The 24,990-nt window shown below is 38.1% G+C and overlaps 1 non-coding gene across 1 annotated transcript; it reads right to left on the bottom strand.

Moving 5' to 3' along the window:
- Positions 1-18,755: 18,755 nt before the first annotated feature.
- Positions 18,756-18,827, bottom strand: TRNAT-UGU (transfer RNA threonine (anticodon UGU)). Its single transcript has one exon. It is a non-coding gene; the product is annotated as a tRNA-Thr (tRNA).
- Between the last annotated feature and the right edge of the window lie 6,163 nt (positions 18,828-24,990).

Raw genomic sequence — 24,990 nt, 5'->3', positions numbered from 1 at the left:
TACCATTGGCAATGAATACTGGTGCGTGTTAGGGATTAAGGGTGTCAATTGTGCGAAACGTTTAACCATACCAAATTGCGCTGTCTAAAACCGCACCATACTGCATCGTTCAAATTTTGGTACGATATAGTATGCATCAAAACCCGATAAGGTACATACTGAAACCGAATTTTGAAATTCGATACGGTAAGGTAGTAGTTTTAGGTACTCATACCATCGGTATGTATAGAAACCATACCAAATTGGTACTTTACAAAATTAAGGGATATAAATGTAGTTTTACAATTAAAACACTTTACCTTTACCCTATCCCTAATTCCCTGTTTCAGTCTTTTGCTTTGTCCTTCACTCCTCTTCTTAGATTTACTTGTTTTGTCTTTGTCAATTAGATTTATTTGCTTTTGTCTCTGTTAATATTAGATTATATCGATTGTTTGATCGAAATTTCATTAGGATCTTAATGAACTAATAACAAAAGTGGCATGAGTTCATTAGTATAAAAATTGTACCAGATTAGATTACATGTTTAAACCTTTTTCCTTCACCAATTTAATACCAAAATCATACCGTACTGTGTAAATTCGGTACGGTATAGTTCTTGTTTTTGGTATTCAAAGTTGGTACAATACCAAATTACCAAAAACCGTACTAGTTGACTCCCTTATTAGGGATAAGCTTAGCCCAATGCAAAGTATGTTTCATACTACATGTGATCTGAATACCTTCCCTCATGCCTAGTGCCCTATTGGTCTGTGTATCATTCCCAACTAGGAGTGTTATTCCTCATGAAATGGCTACCTTTGTTGCATTAATATTTTGTAACCCTATGGTTGTCCACATATGCTTCGGCGGATGCTCTCGTGTTTCCTCACGGAATGGTTACTTCTATTGGACGCCTATGAGCCCTAACAATCTATATATGCAACCTTCCCAATGCATAATAATAGTGTTTTTATGTCTCCTCATGGAATGGTTACCTTTATTGGACGCACATGAGACCCAACCATTGCTATCACAGATCACTTGACTTCAATACCCATGACAAATGGATAGTAGTTTGCATAAGGGTAAGCTAGCCAATACATCTAGACACTTACCGACGATGTACATAGTTATCTAAGTGAAGGCAAAGGCACATGTAAAGGCACCAAGGGCAATGGGTGAACCCACAACCCTAGGTTGATATACATATAATGCATTAGCACCCAATTCTCAACACATCACATTCCCCATCATAATTTGAAATGAAATAAGTAATAACTAGCATAAACAAATAAAATCATATTATCAACCATGTATGCATGTTCTACTATGCCAATCATAAGAACACACACACACACACACACACAAAGTTTTATAATAGCATGAAATAGAATATAAATAAAGTATGCAAATACATAATGATGTATTCCTCACCTGTCGACGATGAAAATGTCTCTAAGAATCTAAGAAGATCCACAAATCAAAGTGCTAAAAATCTACACATACCCTAGAAAATATGTAGATTAAATTAGGTTTAAGTTAAAGACAGGACTATGCATCAATAGGGTCAAAAGCACACCACCCGAATGGTATTGGGAAACATGCTAGAAAACATAAACAAGATTCAATTACTTCAACTACCAACATTCACCATCATCAATGCCAACCACCATCTTAAATAACTCAAAATAATAATTGTAAAGAGGGGTTTAGAGGTTTCATGACCTCAACACGCAATTATCCTTGTGATTTGTGCTTTGGCACTGCCAATCATGTAAAGACTCCACTAATTCCCAAGCTCTCAGCCTCAAGAATATAAACTATTCGCTTGAGAGACAAAAGAATAATAAAATAGGGTTTTCAAACTTGAAATCCTGAAATTGCCCTTTTCTAGGTAGCGGGTGGTCACTCAGTTGGATCAACTGCCCTTGAGAGACCACCCATATAACTTCTTCATCGGAAAGCGGTTTCCATTGGGCTTTGGAGGGTAGACTTCTCTAAACATGCTTTACTCAGTGGTATACTTTACCTTGGCATTGGGGTCTTCTAGCCTCAATTTTTGTGCATGCCAAAATCACATTTAACCCATCCAAGTTGACTTTCTCTCTCCTTCCAAAATCATCTAAGGTGGCCGGGTCATCTCCTACCTCATCCTTGTCCATAGGTTCAATTTTCAAACTCCCAGTCTTGACTCAAATGGTCTAAAGCTGCCTTCTACTGGCAATCCGAGTTCTTGAACTTGAAATAATGGGTTATCGGATTAGGATTTGAGGGGATTTTATAGATTATCATGTATGGGTAACCTAATTGTGTATCTAGACATCCTTGATAGATGACCAAGATTCTCACAACCAAACACTCTAGTAGATTCTAGTAAACCCTAAAGTTATGTTTATTAAGTTACTTTTTGGTTTAGGAATCAAATTGAGCAGAAACAACCTCAAAATAGGTTTTGAAAACCAACCGGTTGCTTGGGCTGGTTGCTTGAGCTGATTGCTCTAGGTGGATGGTCCAATCAACCACCTTAAGTGACCTCCTAAGCAACCGCTAGGTTTTTTGGTGTTTTTTTAAGTACAAAATTCAGACTTTTGTTATCCATCTTCGACATATTTTGGGATAATCACAAGCCTAATTCACATTCCTAGAGCAACACAAAAGCCTCTCCAATCTCTCGAAAACAAAACTAAGAAACACGACATGGATCTGGAAGTGAATATCTCTTTCTAAGAGTAACCACCATTACAATAGATATGAGATCTATTCTCCCAGTGATCTGATTGAATCCCAATCAATGCGTTCACTTGTGATCCTTACTGAAAGTGTTGGGAAATACCATATTAGCATTGCCACATAAGCCTCCATTAGTTTTGATGTTAACAAACACAATTTACTATGTTTACATTAAGTTGTGATTGTCCAGCTCATTACTAAAACAAGTGGATCAATTCCAACTTATTGGACCAAACTCACCAAATGCTCAAGCCCAAGTCAAGAACAAGCAACCTTGGACAAAGAATCAAAATCAAGATGAGTATCATGTTCAAAACACAAGAAGATGCGAAGATCAAGTCAAGATCAAGACTTAGATGAATTTAGGACTTATGACACATTCACATACACTCATATGTTATCACATTTAATTATATGCATATCATGTCACAAGACTGACCTAGGACATATTAGGAAAGTGTATGAGGCTTAGGGTTTGACCAAAAAGACCAAAAACCCAACCAAAGTCCAAGTCCTAAACTTGACTGGGACTCTGTGCTGTAGACGGACGGCCGTTTGAGCCAGACGGATGCCCGTCTAGTCACAAAGTGCCCGACGGAATTTTCATCTGGCCAGACGATGCTTCATCTGGCTTGTCTAAGCCAGACGGACGACTGTCTGACCAGACGGTCATCCGTCTGGTCCTAACATAAGCCTAATGGCTATATTTTAACGGATTCAAATTAAGACGGAGTTCGTCTGGAGTAAAATTTCACTAAAATTTTCTATCCGTTTGAAGGTTGGGCAAAGCAATTAAATGCCTTCTTTATAAGCCCAAACGCCCCCATTTGAGAGTTCCTACCTTGCCTCTTGAGTAATTACTACCTTGCAACTCTCAAAGCTCTCAAATTGGTGAACTAGCATTGATCACTTGCCTCCAACTCCATCCTACTTTGAAGGACATTCCAAAGTTGTCAAGCAAACTCATTGAAGTCAAGCTTGGAGATATGGAAGGCCATTGGGACTTCATTAGTGGTGCATTTCATATCTTGAGCATACATTCCTCATTGCATCACATTCACACAAGGGGTAAAGTATCACTCCCCTTGTTAGGTAATATCCTTCACTCTTCAAATTGTATTGATTGTTCAATTCTAGTCTAGGTTGATTAGAATTGGTAGAGGGTGCTATTTCTCTACTTAGAACAAAGATTGTAAAAGGGTGCTTTTGCCCTACTTAGAACAAAGATTGTAAAGGGTGCTCTTGCCCAAGTAACATAAATTGTAAAGGGTTTGATCTCTACCCATTGTATTGAAAGAGAATCACTAGTGGAATACTTTTTTAAGGCCAAGAGAGGAGTGGATGTAGACTTGTAAAGTCAAACCACTATAAATATTTGTCTTGTGGATTGATTGCATTATTGAATTATCTTTGAAATGCACAATTTACTTCGTATTTGCAATTAAACCAAAAAATTAGGCAAGTTCACTAGTTACAACCATAGTTCAAACCGTGTCCCGCTCCTGGCCCCCGACCCTCCCTTTGTCCGCCCCGTGCCCCGTTCGGGTTTTTGGTCTTGCCTGATGCCTTGGCCCTTGGTGTGTTTTTGCTACTTACCTCTTGTTCTTATCCCCTGTCCTCTCCCCCCTCCTCTCTCCATCTTCTCTTCTTGTCTCTCTGTCTCCCCTTTCCTCTCTCCCCCCTGTCCCTCCTCTCTCCTTTCCCCCCTTCCTCTCTCCCTCTCTCTTTTTTCTTTCTTCCTCTTCGTCTCTTCCCCCTCTCCTTTGGTTGCCCTCTTCTCCTCGTCCCTTGTTGGTCGTCTCGTGTCTCTGCTCCCTGTCCGGCCCTCTCCCTGTCGTTGGGGTTCTTTCCCTTCTCTGTCCTCCGCCCTTTCCCGTGCCTCCGTGTGCCTCCTCTCCGCTCTCCCCTTCCTCCCCTCCCGTTCTGTCTGCCCTCCCCTCGTTCTCGCCTCGTTCTTTCCCCCGTCTCCCCCTGTCTTCCCTGCTTCTCTCTCCCGTGTCGTGCTCGTTCTCCGTGTGGCTGTTCGCTCTCCTTCCTCCCCCCCCCCCCCCCTCCCCCCCCCCCCCCCCCCCCCCCTCCCCCCCCCCTCTCTCTCCCCCCTCTGTTCTCGGGTTTTCCCTGCTCCTCCTGCCGTGCCTCTCCTCCTCTCGCGTCCTGCCTCTCCTGTCCCCTCTTCGGGGCCTTACTCCCCCTTCCCCCTCCGCTTTCCTCCCTCCCTCCGTTGGTCCTCCGCTCCCCCGTCCCTCCCGTGGTCTTGTCTCTTCGGCCATCTTTCTCGTTTGTTTGCCTTTCTTCCGGCCTGCTCCCGGCTTTGCGCTTCACCTCTATTTGTGTTCGGTCTTTGGCGCTTCCCCCGGTTCCTCCTCCGGTGGTCTGCTGTTCTCCTTCCTCTCCTCCGGCCCCCCCCGCGCCCCGCCCCCCCCCTTCCTGGTTTGATGCTTTGCCTGTCCCCTTCTTTGTGCTGTCCCCCCTTGTCGTCTTTTCCCTCTTGTCTCTTTCTCTTCTCTCTTTTTTTTTTGTGTGTTTTTCTTCTTGTCCCCCTCCCCTCTCGTCCTGGTCCGGGCCCCTTCTTCTTCCGCTCGGCCTTTTCGCTCTTGTCCTCCCCCTCCCTCCCTTCTCCCTCTTCCGCCTTTGTTGTGTGTTGTTCCTCTTGCCTCTCGCGGTGTTGTGGCTCTGTTTTTCCTGTCCTTCTTGGTCTTGTGTCCCGTGTCCCTGGTTTTCTGGCCTCCCTTCCCCTTCTTTGTTGGGCCTTGTCGTGCTTTCCCACTTCTTCCTCCCCCGTCATCCTCCTCGGGCCCTGTTTCGTGGTCTTTCTTGCCGTGCTCCCGATTTCGCGTTCTCCTCCTCCTGGTTTGTGGCTTTCTCGTCGGCCGTCCTCCTCGCTGTGTCATCCATGTTCCCGGGTTTCTCTATCTTCTCCGCGCTCTTGCTTCTCCTCTTGGGTGGTCTCCTCGGTTGGGCCCTTTCCGGCTCCCCTGTTCTCTTTCGTTGTTGGCCCCTGTCTGTGTTTTTGTGTTTTTCCCTTTGCTTCCTTCTTTCCTTCTTTGCCTACCTTTCCTGCCCGTTCTTGGGCTCTTGGCCCCTTTTCTCCGTGTTCGTCTTGCTCCTGGTCGTCCCGCTGTTCGTGTTCCGTGGTGTGCCGCGGTCCCCGTGTTGGGGCCCCCGCTCGTGTCCCCCTCCTCCCCCCCTCCCCCCGGTCGCCCCCGGGCCGTGGCCCTCCCGTGCTCTGCTCGCCTTCCGCTCCCGTGGTGCCGTCGCTCTCTCGCCTGGCCCCCCTTCCCTCTCCTCCCGTCTCCCCTCCTCCTCCCTTCTCTCGTCTCCCTTGTGCGGCCCCCCCCGCTCTCTGTGCTCTTTGCTTTCCTTCGTCTCTTTCTCTTCCCCTTTTGTTTTGTTCCCGGTCTTGTTACTCCTGGGCCTCGTCTTTGTCACTCCTTTGCTCCCTGTGTGCCCTTGCCTCGTGCCCCGGTTTTCTTTTGTGCTTCCTCTTTTTTTGTCTCCATCTGCCGTCTTTGCCATCTGTCGGTCCTCCCCCCTCCGATCTCTCGGTTGTCCCCGCCCTCCTCCCTCCCTCCCCTCGTCCTCTCCCCCCGGGCCCGTCCCCTCGCTCCCCCCCTGTCTTTGCTTCTCTTAACTCCTCTTTTTGTTTATCTTTTCCTTCTCTTTGTTTGTTTGCTGTTGTTTTTTGCCCCTTCCCGCGTGGCCCTGGGCCCCCCGTTGTCTTATTTTTTCCTTTTTCACTTTCCCCCTTTTCCCTTTTTTGCTTTTCATTTTTGTTTTTTATTTTCGGGTATTTTTGTTCTTATTTTTCGGTCTTTTCCTCCGTGTCCATAGTCGCTCATGGGTTCCCTTGTTTTTCTATCATCTCCCCCGTTCCTTGTAATCATCAGATTCTTCTTTTTCCCACTTTTCTTGGGTTCGCTCCGTGTCGTAGATCGTCACTGGTTTCAACATTTTTTTCAAATCATCCAACTCATATGCTGCTTTTGTGAATTTACTTGGTAGTGGTTCCGTTTGCGCTCTCGTCGTGCCGGCTCGTCGCGCCGTGTTCCGGCCGGAGCGTGTCCCGTGTGTCGGTCGGCGTTGTGGTGCGAATGGGGCTCGGGGGGGGGGGATTTTCCGTTCTCGCCCTTTTCGCGGGTCGGCGTTTTCGCCGCTTCTCGCGTGTCGGTGCGCTGGGGGTGTCGCGCCCCCGGCGCTGGCTCGCCGTGTGTCGCGTTGTGCCCTTTGTCCTGGTTACAACCTATTCACCCCCCTCTAGGTTGTATTAATAGAAAGAAATAAATATTCTCTATCTCTAATCATCTTCCAACAAAGATTTGGAAGAAAACTACTCCTTTAAGAGGAGAGAATAATTAGAATAGGAGAGTAGTTAACTAACCTTCTTCTAGAATCCAAGAGTCAACGAAGTCTCCGTAAATCTCTTTGCAGATCAAGGTCTTCCTTCTCCAATACGTGTTCTTTGATGTTGTTGCCGTCCCCAATAGTCTACAACATTAAAATAATGCAAAAATAGGGTTTAGGGGGTTTAAATAGAGTGTCAAAGGGCAAAACAATCAATTCTGGCCATAATTTCCAATTAATTATCAGGGGTGGCGGTTGCTTGGCCAATCAACTGCCTTAAGAAATCGTCCCTAGTACTTTTTAGTACTTGGGCATTTTGCACTACCAGTTGATCCCTAACACCGCTGGAAACTTAAACAACATGTAGGAGGCTCATACCTAGTTCTTTAACATCTTCTAACCTTGTCTCTTTAACACTAGGTATCCACCTGCCCAAACCATCAGGATTTCGACTGGATCTTCTTTTTGTTCCCAATAAGGCATGTTCTTTACCAACTTCACCTAGATCCATGGGTTTTGGGGTTGAAACATGGGCTTCAATTCCAGTGGCCCATAGCTTCTTTCAACTAGAGGCTCGGGTACTCGGACCTGCAATTGGGATTTTGGGGTAGGATTATGGGGGTTATTACACCCAGACTAACTGCTTATCATGGTTAACACCCTGACACGCCTTACTTGTAAAAGTTTCTGGTTCTCATGTACTTAATTTCAAGAGCTAAGGTGCCATAATAATTTCACGAGCTAAGGTGCCATATTTAACCGATGCCCTAACTGAGTAATACTTAGGTTTACTAGGCAATTGGACTTGAGTAGGTAGTACTCCTTAGCCTCCAAGCTGGTACCTTAGCGAAGGAGTGCCATGCATCAATTTATGTAGCCCCTGTACTAGTCAATTCGAGCTACAAATGTTTTTGAGGTCTACCAAGGTAATAGTTTTCTAACACCCACTCTTCCTTGGTGAGCTACAAGCTTCATCAAAGTCGAGTCCCGGCTGAGAAAATGTCTCAAGCTAAAGGGTCCTTCCTTAGATGCTAAATGTCCTAACTTGTCTTCTTCTGGTACTCAATGTTTTTGTAGGGTGTTGACTCACGTACTTCATCCAAAAGTTTCAAATTAGGGCGGAGTCCTTCCTCATTGGCCTCAGGATCAAATTCTCGGGATCTTACAGGTCATGCCAAGACTTCAACCAGTAAAAGGGCATTGGTGCCAGATGACAGTTTAAATGGCATCTCTCCAGTAGGTGTTTGAGTTGTGGTACTATAATTCTTCTACCCCTTTGGCATGACAATCTTCTAGTTGATGCTTGATACAGTTCAAAAGAGTTGGTTTGTGATCTCGACTGGCCATTGCATTGGGGGTAAGCAAAGACGGTTGTTTTGAAGTCGATATCATACTTCTTGTAGAAATTTTTTGAGTTGTCATTGTTGAACTGCTACCCTTTGTCTATGTACATGAAATAAAAGTAACGGGAAGCACACGGTATCGTGTTAGGGAGATATATCACTTTAACTTAAATCTTCTTAATGGCAATCAATGAGTGAGAAGATAATTTTTTAAAACTAATTAATTAAACTAAATTAATGGATCTAAATAAGTGGTCCTAACCCATGCATCTAAAATGATTGAATTGGAAGTAAAAATAAAAACACACATAACCTAACCACTCATCATCGAATTTTTTAAAAAAAATAAGAATAATAAATAAACAAATAAACAAAATAGAAGTGATCCGAGTGTTAGTTTTGGATAAAGGGAATGGGAGTGCAACTAAGATGACTTCAATCGTGGATCTTTTGCCATAGCTTATAGTCCATCAATCGGGGAATATGGATATAAAAGGAAAAAATGCAGAAAGTAATAACATAACAAATAACAAAGCAATAAATAAAAAGTGAACTTTAACCAAAGAGAGGCACAAGTAGGCATCTTTGATAAGGACTCAAGGGGAAAGGGAAACAATAAATAAATGCAGAAAAATAAATCATAAGTTAAAAAAAAAAAAAAAAAAAGGAAGGAGGAGAGAAGATTATTGATGAAAGCTTGCTTGCATCTTAGGATCTTGAATAACAAAAGAAACCTTGAACGATTCGAAATCCATCCAACCCTAACAACTAGATTTGGAATGATCTGAATCTACATTTGCTAGACCCAAAGAAAAATGAATCATCTTAAAACCTAAAACTTGAAACTTGAAGCATGAACTTGAACTCGAAATTGAAACCACATTGATTGAAATAAATAAATAAATAATAATAATAATAAGCTTGCATAAAATAAACTAAACAAATTGAATTACTAATTAAAAAAAAAAAATTTTGACTCTAAACATTGAATCTAAAAACTAAGAGCCACCAATTATTCAAAGAACTAAAGAAGGCCTAAAAAACTAAAGGAAAAAGAAAGTATTGTTATAAAATTAAAGAGAATATATCAGAGACAAAGAAGAAAACTTGAACAACATCAATCAGAAGTGATTCATTCAGTTGAGTGCATTACATATTTATAGTAGAATGAGCATCTAATCTGATATGAAATACAATATATGATTCTTGCACACAATAAGATATTCTTGATATGGAAATATAGATTGCCGCCCAAGATAGAAGGTGCATAGAATTGAAATATTGACTGCCAACATTGCGTGTTGAGATCACTGTAATCTTCAATTAAGATTTGAATGTGAATCACTAAGATTATATGCTGAGGTGGTTGAGATCTTCAATTAGAAGTATTGTCTATTGAGGGGTGATGGATATCCACAATCAATATTATTTATAACATTCCCCCTTGGATGTCCATCAATAGATAATGTACCTCGTTAAAACCTTACTAAGAAAAAACCTAGTGGGAGAAAAATCTTAGTGAAGGAAAAAGAGTATACATATCTAAATAATATGTATCATTAGCTGCCTCATTAAAAACCTTATCAGGAAAACCCAATAGGATAAAACCTTGGTGAAGGGAAAAAGAGTGCAGCACGTATTTTACTCCCTTTGATGATAAGATCATTGAATATCTTTGAGTCTACGCATCCCAATCTTATGTATCAGCTTTTCAAAACTTGAAGTAGGCAATGCCTTAGTAAATAAATCTGTCAAATTATTACTTGAACGAATTTGTTGAACATCGATTTGACCATTTCGTTGAAGATCATGAGTGAAAAAGAATTTTGGTGAAATATGTTTCGTTCTATCTCCTTTGATGTATCCTCCCTTCAATTGAACTATGCATGCACTATTATCTTCATATAATATTGTTGAAATTCCTTTATCCAATGGAAGACCACATGTTTCCTGGATGTGTTGAGTCATAGATTTTAAACAAACACATTCTTGGCTTGCTTCATGAATTGCTATTATCTCTGCATGATTTGAAGAAGTGGCAGCTATAGTTTGTTTTGTTGAATGCCATGAAATAGTTGTACTTCCACTTGGGAATAAATAACTTGTTTGAGATCTAGCTTTGTGTGGATCAAATAAATATCCTGCATCTGCATAACCAATAAGTTGATGTCCACATTCATTTGAATAAAATAATCCCAAATCAATAGTTCCTCAAAGGTACCGAAATATATGTTTAATATCATTCCAGTGTCTTCGCGTTGGAGAATAACTAAATCTTGCTAATAAACTTACAGAAAATGATAAATTCGATCTTGAACTATTAGCAAGATACATTAATGCCCCAATGCCCAATTGCATTGAGATATGATACTTCAGGACCAAGAAGTTCTTCATTATTTTCATGGGTCAAAATGGATCTTTCTTTATGTCAAGCGATCTTACAACTATTGGGGTACTCAATGGATGTACTTTATCCATATAAAATCGCTTTAAAATGTTCTGTGTATAAGTTGATTGATGAACAAATATTCCATTTGTCAAATGTTCAATCTGTAAGCCAAGACAATATTTTGTCTTTCCAAGATCTTTCATTTCAAATTCTTTCTTCAAATAGTCAATTGCTTTTGGAAGCTCTTCAGAAGTTCCAATGATATTCAAGTCATCAACATATACACTTATATAACAAAGTTAGATCCATATCTTTTAATAAAAACACAAGGGCAGATTGGGTCATTTTTGTACCCTTCTTTTAATAAATATTCACTAAGGCAATTATACCACATACGCCTTGATTGCTTTAATCCATATAATGATTTTTGAAGCCTTATTGAACAAATTTTCCGGGAATTTTTATATGTTTCAGGCATTTTGAATCATTCAAGAATTCTCATATAAATTTCACTATTGAGTGAGCCATATAAATAGGCTATAACAACATCCATCAGACGCATGTCAAGTTTTTTATGCACTGCCAGACTAATAAGATATTTGAAGGTGATTGCATCCACCACAGCAAAATGTTTCCATATAATCAATGCCAAGCCTTTGAGAAAATCCTTGTGTCACAAGTCGTGCTTTATATCTTACGATTTCATTTTTCTCATTTCTCTTTCACATAAAAACCCATTTGTATTCCCACTGGCTTTACACCATCAGGTGTTTGGACTATAGGTCCAAAAACTTTACGTTTTTCAAGTGAATTCAATTCCGCTTGAATTGCGTCTTTCAATTTTGGCCAATCATTTATTCGTTCACATTCATCCATGGATTTAGGTTCAAGATCATCGTCTTGTTTCATTATTTCAACCGAAGCATTATACGCAAAAATGTTGTCGACAACTATATCTTTTCGGTTCCATCTTTTTCCTATTGTGACATAACTAATTGAGATATCTTCATTATTTTCAGATACCTGAACCTCTTCTAAGGTTTTATGAAAAGTTATGCCTTAAAGATTTTCATGATCAATTGTCTCTATATCATGACCAATTGTTTCCATATTGTTTCCATATTATGACCATCTTGATCATTTACTCCCTTTCTTTTTCTAGGATTTTTATCCTTGGAACCAATTGGTCTTCGATGTTTTAAACATGGTTTAGTCTCATTTGCACTAATAGATTGTCCTACAGAGACATCAATTCAAATTGGAGCATTCATAGTTGGAATATGAGATTTAGTAATTCTTGGCAAGTCAGTAAAAGCATCTGGCAGCTAATTTGTAATATTTTATAAATGAATTATCTTTTGAACTTCAAGTTCACATTGCTTAGTAAGAGGATCTAAATGAAATAAAGATAATACATTCCAATCAATCTCTTTTTCCAACTGTTTATTCTCTCCCCCTAATGTTGGAAAAACTTATTCATCAAAATGACAATCAGCAAATCTTGCTTTAAATGAATCTCCAGTCATTGGTTCTAGATATTGAATTATAGAGGGAGATTCATATCCAACATAAATTCCCAACTTTCTTTGGGGATCCATCTTTGTGCGTTGTGGTAGAACAATTGGAACATAAACAGCACAACCAAATATTCTAAGATGGGAAATATTTGGCTCCTGACCATAAGCCAATTGTAATGGAGAGAATTTCTGATAACTTGTTGGCCTAATGCGTACAAGTGATGTTGCATGTAAAATAACATATCCCCATGCCGACATAGGGAGTTTTGTTCTCATAAGCAATGGTCTAACTATTAATTGGAGACGTTTAATAAATGATTCTGCTAGACCATTTTGGGTATGAACATGAGCAACAAGCTGTTCAACTGAGATTCCAGTTGACAATCAATAATCATTAAAAGCCTGAGATGTAAACTCACCAGCATTATCAAGACGAATTGTTTTTATTGTATAATCTAGAAATTGTGCTCTTGATCGAATTATTGAGCAAGCAATCTTGCAAATGCCAAATTGCGACTTGATAATAAGTATACATGTGATCATTTTGTAGATGCATCTAATAAAACCATATAATATCTAAATGGTCCACATGATGGTTGGATGGGTCCATATATATCATCATGTATACGTTCCAAAAATGTAGGGGATTCAAATCCAACTTTAGCTGGTGATGGTCTAGTTATAAGTTTCCCTTGAGAACAAGCAACACAAGAAAATTCATTGAATTGAAGAATATTCTAGTTCTTCAATGGATGACCATGTGAATTTTCAATAATTTTTTGCATCATATTCGACCCGGGATGGCCCAACCGGTCATGCCAAATAATAAAACTATTGGAATCAAAATTCTTTTTATTGTGTTGCTTGATTCACCAAAGCATGTATTTCAACCATGTGAATATTTGTGTAGTACAAACCGAAAGAAAAAGCAGGTAATTTTTCCAAAATATATTTTCTACTTGTCACTTTTGTAGTAATACAAAGATATTCGGTTTTACCATCATATGCAGTCTCAATATGATAGCCATTTTCACGAATGTTTTTGAAACTTAATAAGTTTCTTTGAGACTTACTACAAAATAATGCATCATTGACTATTAACTTGGTTCCTTTAGGTAATAATAAATTAGCTCTTCTAGAGCCTTCAATTAATTTTGTACTACCACTTATTGTATGAACTTTGGCTTCCTCCATCTTCAAATAAGAGAAATATTTTCTATCTCTTAGTATAGTATGCGTCGTAGCACTATCTGCGAGGCATATATTGTCTTCACTAATCTTGGATCCAATTGAAAATTGAGGGACATCCATATTCTTCATTAAAATGAAAAAGGAATACATCAAAAAATGTAGAAAATCATAAAGAAATGAATAAAATAAACTGATTGAAAACATAACATAAATTTTATTCGAACTCAAATAACAAAAGAGCTCCAAATAACAAAAAACCAAATCATCAAATATTGTCTTCAAAGAAGTCTGTAGCATCTAGATGTGTAATGTCTGTGAGACCACCAAAATCTTCTTTATAAGCAAAATTTGTTTCCATATCATTATTTTGGAAAATCAAATTCGTCTCCACATTATTTTCCTTCTGCTTTATTGAAGTTTGATAAAGCTTGACAAAATATTCTAGAGTACGACAAACACGCGACCAATGGCCTTTCATTCCACATCGGTGACAAACATTATCTTTACTCTTTGAAGAGTTACTTTGAGAATCATTGTGTTTCTCTTACTTATTTCGATCATAAGGATGATAATTATTTTTTCTTTTTCCTCGTCCATGTCCACGTCCAAATCCACGTCCACGACCATGACCACGATTATAATTTTGTCTTCTTTCATGCTTATCATGAATTGCTACATTCACTTCAGGGAATGGAGCAGAACCAGTAAGACGAGCTTTATGATTTTTCATTAATAATTCATTATTCTGCTCAACCACAAGGAGGCATGAGATCAATTCAAAATACTTCTTAAAACCCTTTTCATGATATTGCTGTTGTAAAAGCACATTTGAAGCATAAAAAGTTGAAAAGGTTTTTTCTAATAAGTCCTCATCAGTAATAATTTCTCCACATAATTTCAACTGAGAACTAATTTTAAAAACTGCAGAATTGTACTCGCTTACAATTTTAAAATCTTGCAACCTCAAGTGCATCCATTCATAGCGAGCTTTAGGTAGGATTACCATCTTTTGGTGATCGTACATTTCTTTTAAATTGATCCACAATTCAAGTGGATCTTTCACAGTCATATATTCTGCTTTCAATCCTTCATGGAGATGATGGCGCAGAAAAATCATGGCATTCGCCTTATCTTGATTGGATGCATCTTTTTCTTTCATAATTGCATTTCCAAGACCTTTGACGTCAATGTGGATCTCAGTATCAGCGACCCATGACAAGTAATTCTTGCCCATTATATCGAGGGCCGCAAACTCCAATTTCGTAAGATTTGACATGATGTAAGCTAATATAAAAGATGAATAAAAGATTAAATTAAATTTTATGTAAACTTTAAATAATAAGTGCATCTTCTAATATTTGAAGTAATGAAAATCAAAGAGAATATTTGAACATAAAAACTAATATGAAAATTTACCTCAAAACACAATTAATTTGAGCGGAGTTGTACACAATTGCTACGACAGATTTGTGCTCAACACACAATTACTTCGAGCGGAGTCGTACACAATTACTATGACAGATTTGTGCTCAAAACACGACTACTTCGAGCTGAATCGTGCTAATAACGTGTTATAAAATAAAGAGAATATATCAAAGACAAAGAAGAAAACTAGAATAAGATCAATCAGAAGTGATTCAGTCAGTTGAGTGCATTATATATTTATAGTAGAAAGAGCATCTACTCTGATATGAAAATACAATATATGATTTTTGCACACAACAAGATATTCTTGATATGGAAAGATAAATTGTCGCCTAAGATAGAAGGTGCATAAAATGGAAATATTGACTGCCAACATTGCGTGTTGAGATCATTGTAATCTTCAATTAAGATGGGAATGTGAATCACCAAGATTATATGCTGAAGTGGTTGAGATCTTCAATTGGAAGTATTGTCTATTGGGGGGGGGGGTGATGGATATCCACAATCAATATTATTTATAACAAGTATAACTTAAGTCTAAGAGGATAAGGGTATTTATAAGGGTCGGTAAGGGATTGTAAATAAAGAAAGAAATAATAACACTTTTGTGAATTTAAATAAAAGAATAGAAAATAGATTAATTAAATAAATAAAGAAAAATACGGGATAGAAAGAATAGAGGGAACCAACGGGGGTTGGTCCAAGTGGTAAGCAGCTTGGTCCGCTTAAGCAAGGTTCCGGTATCGAAACCTTGTGGATGCAAAAAATCCCCGTTGGGAGACTCACCCACCACAGCCAGGTGTGCGACCCGGGTTGAACACCGGATTAGTCAGGGCAAAGCCTTGGAAACCGGGGTTGGCAACCAAAAAAAAAAAAAAGAAAGAATAGAAGGGAAAAAAAGAATAAAAATCATTTGAGAAAGCAATAAAGATAGAGAGAGTGGGGAAAATTTGAAACGTGGGATGGTGAGGAGCAAAGAGAATGAATAAAATAACAAGGTGAAAGAAATTGTAAGGAGGGGGGGGGGAAGAGAATAAGGAAAAAAATTAGAATAAAAATATTCTAGAAATTCTATAGAAATATTTAAAAAATTGGAAGATTCTAATCTTTAACTACTTGTGGGCCCCATAGATATACTAATATTTTTTTCAATAACAATAAAGTAAAATAAAATTAAAATCCTATCTAATCTCAGTCATCGATCAAAATTGGCTTCTTTTATTTCTAAGATATTCTTGGAGTTGACCCATAATCGCATCTCGATCTACTCTTGGCTCATCATGCATAGAATCAGGCCCTCTTCTCAATTGAGGATTTGAATTGGACTTCTTTATATGTATCGTACCTAAAAACTCCAAATATGCATTTAGATCCTAAAAAAATCCTAAAATCTGCAAAACTGCAAAAACTACCCTAAAATTTCACACATAAATGTTTTCATCAGTTTGTAACTAGGATCTTTGGAAGCCCGAACGGATAAATCATCTTATTGGGGACAAACTTCTCCGTCTACTTCTCGGTGATGGTTGTTATAGGTTCAACTTCTACCCACTTGGGGAAGTAGTCGGTAGCAACTACTAAGAACTTCCTTCCTCCCAAGGCGGTGCAAAGTTGCGTAGAATGTCCATATCCCACATGGCGAAGGGGATAGGACTCATCATTGATGTTATGGCATGGTGGGACTTCGCTGAATTGGATAATGTATCTAGCACTACTTGCTATTCTTCATGTAATCCATCACTTCCTTCTACATTCTCAACCAATAAAACCTTTACCAAAGAATTTTGTAGGCTAGCGCCCAACCTCCTCCACGAGGGTATCTTGAGCTCCTGCCATACTAAGGCAAAGAAATAAAGTAAAAGTCCCAAATGGGGAACTAGCTGGGGTAGAACAACGACGGTGAGTCTCAATTGATTTCTCTCCTCATATAGAGGCTAGATAGGGTTCTGATTAAAAAGATAACCTAGTTTGCTCTTAGGGTGATGGGTTTGAGGAAGAATGAAAGAAGCCCCTAGCTTGATTGATGATTGCAGCCTATTGAAGCTTGAGATATTCTTAGTGTGGAAGGTTTCTTCATGAATTTATGCAGAAAATCAACCATTGTGAAACCTAAAACTAATATGTTAGTACTAGACCTGTAAACTGATCGAATTTGACTTGGATACACCGCTATCCATATCCGAATCCGATTAGCAAAACCGCTATCCGAATCGGGTCAAAATTTTAGAATGTATCCGATTCGAATCCGGAACTTATTGGATATCCGATAATAATCCAATCCAATAAACTATCCGATTATTGATTTTTGATTGTCATTTTTTGAATTTCTGATTTTCAAGTTATTGATTACCAGTTTCGGAATCAGATTATCAACACTTCTTAGAGAATTTTTTTAATATTTTACTCTAACTGGATAATTTTCAACTTTTGATTACCGGTTTTTGAATCCGATTATTAGTCATTTTCAAAGAAAAATGTTTAATACTTTAGTTTAACCAGATAAATTTTTATCTGGATATTATTCGATCTGATAAGCAATTATCCAAATTCGTATCCTATTGCTTATCGGACGGATACAACTATTTTCCGGTAAGAAAAATTCAGAATTTGAACACCCTTAAATTAGTACGAATGCGAATTCGAGATTTTGCCTATCCATTTATGGGTCTAGTTAACAGAAAGACACTGGTTTTAGTGATCCCCGCTTACTATGGAACTGATTTAGTTTTCGGTGTCTAACTATCTTGTCTAGTTTCCAATTCGAGAATGATAGTACGTGCTCATAGCAACCGGACGCCCTCAATCCCGAAGAAACCTTGATGGGAAATTAAGGTCAACTTTGCACAAAACCTGGCCAACACCTCTCCCCTAAACCCCATTGAGTTGATGGTTTGAAGGTCTCCAAATGTTGATACTTTGAAGTAGTATGTCTCTTGCAGAGAATCAGCGAGTCCTCGTACTAATTGTATATAATAAGTAAAAGCGAAAAGAAGCAATTTTGCTAATAAAAAAACGAAGATGGATTTTTTCTAGTGATATATGAACTGCTTACTCGTGTGGCCATCATCAGAGACCTAGATGAGCTTGGAGCCACCGTCCTTGACAACTACACTGATGGAAGTAGATCCATCATCAATGCTATTCTCCATGAGCTCTTTTATAGCACAAACAAGGTGTTGATTGACCTCGTCGGTGACAATCCTATTCACCATTGACTCGAGGAGGTGATGAATCTTCAGTGGTTGTTTTCGCTAAAGAGATGCTTCTTCTTCTGTTTTTGTCTTCAGTGATAATGGCATAATCGTGTTCCATTGATATCGTATTGTGCATCGTTCTCGACTTACTATTAATCGTGTTCACAGTTTCTACTCAATCGACCTGTTTCGAAAGGGCTAAAGTGGGCAAAGAGCGTGCAAGAGGTGTTCGTGACGTTACCTGCATATGCAAAGGTTGGTATGGCCACTAAAATGGCTTGGGTCATATTGGTGCTTCTCTACAAGCTCGACGTCAAGGCAAGGCTATACAAAGACTTTGCTATAGCCTATCTGATTTTGAACCCAAGGAGTTTGTTTTGTATAATTTGAAAAAATTAATTGAAGTTTGACAAAATAAGGGCATTTAGGTCATAACAAATTTCAAATTTTGAAAACTCAACGATTAAGATAAAAAAAAAAAAAAACTGACGTTCGATTTTTTGTAATATTTTGAGTTCACCAAATTAGGCAAACTGAAATATTGGCCACTAAGTGGGAAAAGAAGAGTTTTGGTCCAACTTAAGTGCGCAAAATGAAAAAAACTCTAATAATAAAAGTGTAGGAAACAAAAGTAATTACAAATTGCCCCCATGCAGGATCGAACTACAGACCTTCAGTTTACAAGACTGACGCTCTACCACTGAGCTATAGGGGCAACGACACTTAAGTTAAAGAAAAAATGAAATCAAGATTTTTTAATTCTCACAAGGCTTTCTATAGACCTTTAGTTTACAAGACTAGCGCTCAGTTTTGGTTTTGAGATCCTTCTAAGATACTTGTTACTTGATTTATTTTTTAATTAATTTATAACATTGATTTATTTTTTTTCACTAAAAAGATCATTATATTAAGCGAAGAAGAATATTAAAAATACATCAATTAATACCTTATAAGGAACCAACCTCCCTTACCCGCAACAACAACTGTTGCCCCCAATACACTCTTCCTCACTGGTTCCTACTCAAATTAGAAAACCACTAACTCATAAAACGAAATCTAGGACATCTAGAGGCATCCACATCAAGTTCATTAAGGATCGAAGCTGACCAAGGAATGTTAATATCAGAAGTTCCTGTCCTAGCTGCCGAATTTGCCAAAAAAATTGCCATTGTATTAGTTTCACGATAGCAATGTGAAATCTTCCAATCTATAGTCAGCAAATATTCTTGTAACTCTCTCCACATATGAAAGATATACCAAAGTATTTTCTTCTGCTGTATTAAAGTCACCACAACTTTTGAATCACTTTCTACCCAAAACTTTGTAATTTGTAAATGCATTGCACAACGTAATCTGTGAATGAAAGTTTCCAATTCAGCCTCAAAGTTGGTTTTAACATCTATAAAAAATACTGAAATTGAAAACCACCGCAACAACTTCATTTCGAAATACTCCTCCATTGCCAGACCTTCCTGGATTGCCTAAAGAAGACCCATCAATATTTAGTTTAACCCATCCTGCAGCAGGAGGACACCAAAAAATTTCTTGTGGAGGAGCAGCACTAAAGACAGAGAAGTGAAGACTCAGTCTTCTTGCATCCAAGAAAATGGTAGGAGTTACTTTTCTCCCATCCATTTTAAAGCCAAACTGTACTAATTTTGAAAAAAATAAACTCACCACCTCATCAATCCTAAAATTTAAATTTTCACACCGGATTTGATTGCTGACCATCCAAAGAAAGTATAAAAGCAAACAACATCAATTAATCCAAGCAGTCCGTAAAGGAGACTGTGAAGCCTTGTGTTTCCAAGCCTTGAACAACTCTACAATCAAATCTTCTACTATCCATTAATAACCAAACTTTGCTGCAAAAGCTTCTCCACATCCATGTGAAAATGAGCAATGAAGAAAGAGATGTCCTATGTCCTCTAAAGCTTTACCACATAGATTACAATGAGAGGCTAGCATAATCCCTTTCTAAGTCAACAAGGCATCAACAGGTAGCCTATCATGAAAAAGTCTCCAACAGAAAACTTGTTGTTTAGGTTGCAAAGAAGTCTTCCAAATACTTTTTGCCCATTCCAGTTGTTCTCCTTTTCTACGATAGAGATCCCATGCCAATTGAAAACTAAACTCTCCACCCACCGAACCTTGCCAATGACAAACATCAACAAAACCAGCACAAGGAACAGGATATAACATAATAAAAGAGATTACCTCTTGAAATTTGGCATTGTCCACCGACGGAAATCTCCACTCCCCTTGCTGTAAACAATCTGCAACAGTCAATTTCAAATGACCCTTTAGATCTAGAGGAATACCAACATAGTCTGCAATGGTAAAATTCCCCAACCATCTGTCAAACCATAAATTTATATTCTGATCATCTCCAATTGACCACCATTCATGAGCTTGAACAAAACCCCAAACCTTTCGAAATCCCAGCATCAAAGATGACTGCTGCCCATAAATCTTTAAATTTTCCCTTTTGTCCACCATCTTCTCCTTTAAAAAGTGAGCAAAACCAGAGTGTTTATGTTTAATTATCCAAGCCAACTTGCATAAGGATGCAAAATTGACATCTCTTAATCTCTGAATACCCAAACCACCCTCACATTTTGGAGTACATACTTTTGTCCAAGACACTATAACCTTCTTCACAGCCTCTATACTCCCTGTCCAAATGAAGTTACGCCTCCAAGCCTCTGCTTGAGAAATAATAGAGCTAGGTCAGCAGTACACTGAAAAATTATGAATCGGCATGCTAGAAATAACTAAACGTACCAACTCCACTCTACTTGCCAAAGATAACAGCTTTCCGCACCACCTTTGTAGCCGATTCTTAATCTTGTCTAAAACTGGCAGCAATCTAACATGAGTAACTCTTCCTTTAAAAATATCTACCCCCAGATATCGAGTAGGAAAGAGAGCAATTGGGATATTTAATATATCCACAATTTTTTGTTTCTAACTAAGAGGCACACGTCCAAGAAAAAGCTTACTCTTCTCCAAACTGATATGTTGACCAGAAAATTCTTGATACTTCGATAAGAAATTTTTCAAAGCTTTAACATAACATAAAGAAGCATTTGAAAAAATAAAAATATCATCAGCATACATCAATACAGAAAGAACTTCTACTCCCCTAGGACCTGGCAAAGCTCTCAATCTACTAGCAGCTATCAAATAATGAAGGCCCCTGCATAGTACCTCTTCTGCAAGAAGAAAAGAAGAGGAGATAAAGGGTCCCCTTGCCGAAGCCCTTTCTCAACTCCAAAGATTCCAACTGGTCCCCCATTCAATAAAATTGAGATTCTAGTAGTCTGAAGCATCTCATGAATCCAACCAACCCATCTATTTGAAAATCCGAAAGCCTTAAAGACAAAGAATAAAAACTCCCATGATAGAGTATCATAAGCCTTCATAATATCAATCTTAATTTCCATCCCTCCCCCTCTAACAGAAGAATATAAAATATTTGTAAGTTCGAAAGCTACAACAATATTTCAGAAATCATCTTACCTTTCTGGAAAGCTCCTTGCTCCTCAGAAATAAGCTTAGGCAAAAGAGGACTCAGCCGAGAAGCCATTATCTTTGACAATGCTTTGCAAAACAAATTCCCCATACATAGAGGCCAAAATTTGTCCAGTGTAGCTGCATTCTCCACCTTGAGAACTAAAGTGAGGAAACAATTATTTACCCCTTTTGGAAGTTTCCCTTTTCGAAAGAAGGATCGAACTGCAGCCCCAAAATCGACAGAAACAAAAAGAAGAAAAATCATTTGAGAAAGGAATAGAGAGAGAGAGTGTGGGGAAAATTTGAAACGTGGGATGGTGAGGAGCAAAAAGAATGAATAAAATAACAAGGTGAAAGAAATTGTAAGGGGGGGGGAAAGAGAATAAGTAAGGAAAAGAATTAGAATAAAAATATTCTAGAAAATCTATAGAAAAATTTAAAAAAATTGGAAGATTCTAATATTTGACTACTTGTGGGCCCCATACATACACTAATATTTTTCTTTTTCAATAACAATAAAATAAGAATCCTAATTAATCTCAGTCATTGATCAAAATTGGCTTCTTTTATTTCTAAGATATTCTTGGAGTTGACCTATAATCGTATCTCGATCTACTCCTGGCTCATCATGCATAGAATCAAACCCTCTTCGCAATTGAGAATTTGAATTGGACTTCTTTATATGTATCGTACCTAAAAACACCAAATATGCATTTAGATCCTAAAAAATCCTAAAATCTACAAAAACAACATAAAACCCAAGGTAGCTCCATTCTAAGTGTATAAAATGCATACTAAATTGCCCTAAGATTTCACACATAAATGTCTTTATCAATCTGTAACTAGGATCTTTGGAAGCCTGAACTGGTAAATCATCATATTGGGGATAACTTCTCCATCTACTTCTTGGTGATGGTCGCTACAGTTCGACTTCTACCCACTTGGTGAAGTAGCCGATAGCAACTATTAAGAACTTCCTTCCTTCCAAGGCAATGTAAAGTTGCGCAAGATGTCCATATCCCACATGGCGAAGGGGATAGGACTCATCATTGATGGTACAAGATGGTGGGACTTTGCTGAATTGGAGAATGTATCTAGTACTGCTTGCTAGTCTTCATGTAATCCATAACTTTCTTCTACATTCTCAACCAATAAAACCTTTACCAAAGACTTTTGTAGGCCAGCACCCGACCTCCCATGTGACAACTGCAAATCCCTTCGTGCACCTCTGCGAGGGTATCTTGAGCTCCTGCCATACCAAGGCAAAGAAATAAAGTAAAAGTCCCAAATGGGGAACTAGCTAGGGTAGAACAACAAGGGTGAGCATCAATTGATTTCTCTCCTCATATAGAGGCTATAATAGGGTTCTAATTAAAAAGATACCTAGTTTGCTCTTAGGGTGATGGGTTTGAGGAAGCACGAAAGAAGCCCCTAGGCTTGATTGACGATTGAGGCCTATTGAAGTTTGAGATATTCTTAGTGTGGAAGGTTTCTTCATGAATTTATGCAGAAAATCAACCGTTGTGAAATCTAAAACAAAGACGTTAGCACTAGACCTGTAAACGGATCGGATTTGACTCGGATACACTACTATCCCTATCCAAATCCAATTAGCAAAACCGCTATCAGAATCTGGTCAAAATTTTATAAGGTATCTAAATTCGAATCCAAAACTTTCATCGGATATCTGATAATAATCCAATCTGATTATTGATTTTTTATTGTTCTTTTCTTTTTCATTCTTTTTAAAATTTTTTATTTTCGAGTTATTGATTACCATTTTTCGAATCCAATTATCAACACTTTTTAGAGAATTTGTTTTAATACTTTACCTTAACCGGATAATTTCTGACTTCTAATTACTAGTTTTCAAATCCGATTATCAGTCATTTTTGAAGAAAAATAATGTTTAATACTTTAGTCTAACCGGATAAATTGTTATCCAAATATTATCTGATTCGATAAGCAATTATCCAAATCCGTATCCTATTGCTTATCAGACGGATACAACAATTTTCCGGTAAGAAAAATTCCGGATTTGAACACCCTTAAATAAGTACGAATGCAAATTCCAATGCGGATTTTGGCTATTGATGAACACATTTATGTGTGAAATCTTAGGGCATAAAGTATGCATATTACACACTTTGAGTGGAGTGCTACCTTGGGCTTTATGTTGTTATGAATTTTCAGAACTTGAGCGAATATTTGGAGTTTTGGGTATCAAACATGCAATTTTACACGTCAAGAGGTCCGTTCAAATTCTCAAATGCAAAAATGGGCCTAACCTCGGAGCATGATGGGCTAGAGATGTGATTATGGGTCAACTCCAAAGTATTTTAGAGATAAAGAAGCAAATTTTGATCTACGGTTGGGATTAGAAATTATTAATCAAATCTACAAAGATATTATTGAGAGAGTCCTAATAGAGAAAAAGAGTCCTTGCACACCTCAATCTCTTATTTCCTATTTGGGACTTGGTCAAAGAAAGAAAAAGAGGAAAAATAATTATATTCAAAAAGAAAAAGAGGAAAAATCTCGTTTTTGAAGGTCTATGTCCAGTTTCGGTCAAGCCCTTCATCGAACGGTCATTCGGTGTCCTATCGAGTTGATTTTTGGAGAAGAGCTTTACGACTTCTAAACCCTAAAATCCAACGATGGAATTATAAATTTGATATCTCTAAGTCCGTCTGATTGGTACGCCAAAACCCTAATTGGTTGAGTCAGATAAGAACTTTGAGTTTTATTCAAATTCAGTCGTGCCTCATATCCCATGCAAACTCTATAAAAGGAGAGCATACTCCATCAAAGGAGAACGTGTTCTAGAGAGTAGGAGAAGTACATTTTCTTTTCTCTTTGGTTTATTTAGGCTTTCTTTAGTTTTATTTGCTTGCATTTGTGAGATTTTAATTTCTAGATTGAATGTTTAGGTTTAAATTTATTTTTTATTTTTATTTTTATTTATTTATTTTTTTTTAATGTAATGCAATTCAAGTTCAAGTTTCAAGTTTTTAGATTCGTTTTTCTCTGAGTCTAGCAATTGCAGATATAGATCATTCTAGATCTAGATCTGGTTGTTAGGGTTGGTTGAGATTCGAATCGTTTGTTCAATTCGCAAGTAAGTAACCTTCTTTATTAATCTTCTCTCCTCCCTCCAACCCCGCTTCTATCTACCCCTCCATATTCTTAATTTAATAAAGCAAACACAATCAATGCATAAATAAAAGACAGGAAAAAAATACGAACAATAAAAATAAAAGGAAAAGGGAAGTGATCCGAGTGTCAGCTCTGGATCGAGGGAAGGGGAGCATAATAATAATGACTTTAACCGTGGGCCCTTTGCCGTAGCTTACAGTCCACCG

Source organism: Hakea prostrata, unplaced genomic scaffold (genome assembly GCF_041222555.1).
Source record: "Hakea prostrata isolate BN-2017 unplaced genomic scaffold, UWA_Hpros_2 contig_15, whole genome shotgun sequence".
Taxonomy (NCBI): Eukaryota; Viridiplantae; Streptophyta; class Magnoliopsida; order Proteales; family Proteaceae; genus Hakea; species Hakea prostrata.
This window is presented reverse-complemented; position numbering and strand designations above follow the sequence as displayed.